General features: G+C 49.8%; 1 pseudogene; it reads right to left on the bottom strand.

The window, feature by feature from the left end:
* Positions 1–2,086: 2,086 nt before the first annotated feature.
* On the bottom strand, positions 2,087–2,225 carry LOC119290336 (annotated as a pseudogene).
* Positions 2,226–3,494: the final 1,269 nt, after the last annotated feature.

Genomic DNA, 3,494 nt, shown 5'->3' with positions numbered 1-3,494 from the left:
CATGGGCTGTCAGCACGTGGGGACACGGCAGGTGACGGCACGACAGGATTGGCGCGAGGCGACGCCGCGGGACCGGTGGGCGCCACCCGGTCAGCGCGGACGGCCACCAGCCCAGATGAGGCCGGGCGTACGGGAGAATCCGCCTGGGATCGCGCGCCGCCAGGTGCGGCAGGCTGGGCGGGCGAATCAGCCTCGGATCGCCCGCTGTCAGCCGGATCTGTCACGGCTTCCGTGCCCATCCTGTCTTTTTCTTCACACATAAAATGACAGGGTAAATTTGCACAAGTAGCATCAACAGAATCAAAATTGTCATGGGATTTTTGCATATGATCGCGTTCGTTTAATTCCCCCCCCCCACACACTATTAGGTAATGTTGTGGGATCAGAGAGAAGGGCAATCTCTGCACGAAGCAAGGCGCCCGCATTTGGATGCAATTTGGAAAACGGAAAAAGTGTCTCATCAAAGATAACATCACGAGAAATATAGATGTGTCTGGTAGAGATCTCAAGGCACTTATAACCTTTATGAAGATTACTATAGCCAAGAAAGACACACTGTGTGGATCTAACCTCAAGTTTATGACGATTGTAGGGACACAAATTTGGGTAACAAGCACACCCAAATATCTTGAGATAGTTGTAATCAGGTTTTTGATGATAGAGACGCTCTAAAGGAGTAGTGTTTCCAATAACTTTGCTAGGGAGCCTATTGATAAGATAGGTGGCAGTGTTGAAAGCTTCATCCCAATACTTGAGGGGCATAGAAGCATGAGCTAACAGAGAAATACCAACTTCAACAATGTGGCGATGTTTACGCTTAGTAGAGCCATTCTGTTGATGAGCATGAGGACAAGATACATGATGGGCAATCCCAATGCTACGGAAAAAAGAGTGGAGTTTCTCATACTCCCCTCCCCAGTCACTTTGGACAGCGAGGATTTTTCTATCAAATTGGCGCTCAACAAGTTTCTGAAATTTTTGGAAAATAGAGAAAACCTCAGATTTGTATCGAAGCAAATAAATCCAAGTGAACTTGCTATAATCATCGATAAAGCTGACATAATATTTTTCCGACAAAAAGAATCTCGGGCATGGCCCCATACATCACTGAAAATAAGTTCTAATGGAGCATGAGACACACTAGTTGACTTGGGATAAGGAAGCTGATGGCTTTTGGCACATTGACAAGCTTCACAGACAGACTCACAAACTGGACTAGGAGACAAAGAAAGTTTGTCTTTATTGACTATTTGTTTGACAATGATCGAAGATGGATGCCCTAATCGTTGATGCCACCATGCCAAAGAGGGCTTGATGATGGAGTAGACGTGACGACGCTTGCGACCTAGTGCTCCAGATGGAATGGGGTAGAGCCCTCCAACGCATCTACCGTGATGAAGTAGTTCCCTCGTTGCCCGATCCTTGATGAAAAAATAACGAGGGTGAGTTTCAAAGAAAACATTATTGTCGGTGGCTAGTCGAGACATGGATGCAAGATTTTTGTCAGCTTGAGGGACATGAAGCACATCTCTAAGAACAAGATTGCGTTTAAGTGTAGGGGAATTAATAGAACTTTGATCGATATGACAAATATCCATACCTCCACCACTAGCGGTGTGAATCTGATCGGCGCCATGGTAGCGCTCACGGAGAGCAAGTTGCTCGAGCTCGTTTGTCACATGATCCGTAGCGCCGGAGTCGACGTACCAGATGCCGTCTCCACCCTGCTCACGCATGGCAGCAGCAGCATGGCGATTCGAGGGCACAAAATCCTCATCGTAGCGATGCCAACAGTCAATCACCTCGTGACCAGACTTTTTGCAGAGCTGGCATCGATGGCGCGGGCGGGAAGGAGGGCGGCGGCCATTGTTGTTGTTGAAGCCGCCATTGTTGCCGCTGTTGTTGTAGCCGCCCCCACCATGGCGGCCAGAGCCCCCACCAGAGCGTGCGCCATCGCCGGGAGAGGCGCCGCGTCCGCGGCCACCGCCGTGCTGCCCTTGGTGACCGCGCCCACGGCCGCGGCCACGAGAGGCGGAGTTGACGAAGGATTGCCGAAGGTCGCCGCCATGGAGGAGGGTGAGGCGGGCATCAAAACTAAGCAGCTGGCTGTAGAGTTCTTGGACGGTGATGGGTTCCACCCTGGCGGCAAGTGCAGAAACCACCGGGTTGTACTCCATGTCCAAGCCGTCAAGGATTTTGGAGACAATCTCCGGATCAGAGAGGGCCGCAGCCGTTCTTGCGACCTCATCAGTGAGACTCTTGATCTTACCAAGATAATCAGCCATGTACATGTTACCTTTCTTGAGGTTGGTGAGCTCGATGCGAGTGTTTATCGCTTGGGCTTGACTTTGTGCAGCAAACATGGCGTGGATGGTGCGCCACATCTCGGCCGGCGTCTGGAGCGTGGCGACCTGAGCAAGAATCTCACGGGAAAGTGAACCCATTAAGTATCCTTGGAGTTGTTGCTGTTGTGCATACCAGAGGGATCTCGCAAAGTTGACGACTTGCTCTTCTTTGCCTGCCGTGGTGATGGTGATGGTGGCCGGTGGTGGCGGGCTCGTCGCGTCGAGGTGGTGCTCCATCTGGGCGCCTCTGATCTGCGGGAGCACAATGGCCTTCCAGAGCAGGAAGTTGCCCCGCGTAAGCTTCTCCTGTGGTGGCGATCCGAGAGAGGTGGTGTTGTGGGTGGAGGAGGAAGATGATGCAAAGGTGGAGGATGGGGTGGTGGTAAGCGCACCCATGGTGCTTGGAGTCATGGCTGCGGTGGTGGTGGACATAGTCTCGGTCGCGAAGGTAGCTAGGTGCAATCTCTCTCGATTGGATGAGGAAGAGGCTCTGTTACCATGTAAAAGTGTTTTGGGAAGCGTAGAACCCTTTGTCTCGGGCCGCATGTATATATTGGGCAAAGCCTTGGCATACAAGTTTACAGGACGAGATCGACCAGATGAAATCGACCAGATCGGTAGTTACAGGAAGATCGAGAAGCAGAAGAAAGGATAGAACAGAATACAGAATTTAAACAACTCTATCCCTATACAACTTCTACTATACGTATATTCCAACATCTATGATCTCATGGACAGTCATTGATCGTTCAGTTTACGCTTCCCTTGTGTGAGAGATTAAGCATTTGATGGGTTTAAGACAGACTTGGATTACTCATGTTTCTAGGTCACAAAATAAAGCTAGTGATAGTTTAGCTAGTTTTGCTAGAGCTGACCATGACCTGGCTTGGGGCTGGTCCGGTAGAGGTTTTGGAGATTGCTTCAATTGATTGTAAAGACATTGTGATTGAGTAATACAAGTGATTTCCCCGCCAAAAAAGAAAACTACTCCTATGTTTTCTTAGAAAAAAAATCTCGGACAATCCACAGGTGCATTGCCTACGTACCGTCGGACCCTACGTGCGTATGAATTTCATGAGAAATGGGCCCATCGGATAGCCCTTACTATTCCTTGAGAAAATTCCACGCAAAAAAGGAAAAATCCTTAAG

Source organism: Triticum dicoccoides, chromosome 4A (assembly GCF_002162155.2).
Source record: "Triticum dicoccoides isolate Atlit2015 ecotype Zavitan chromosome 4A, WEW_v2.0, whole genome shotgun sequence".
Taxonomy (NCBI): Eukaryota; Viridiplantae; Streptophyta; class Magnoliopsida; order Poales; family Poaceae; genus Triticum; species Triticum dicoccoides.
The sequence above is the reverse complement of the archived record's forward strand: the minus strand, read 5'-3'. Positions and strand labels throughout refer to the sequence as shown.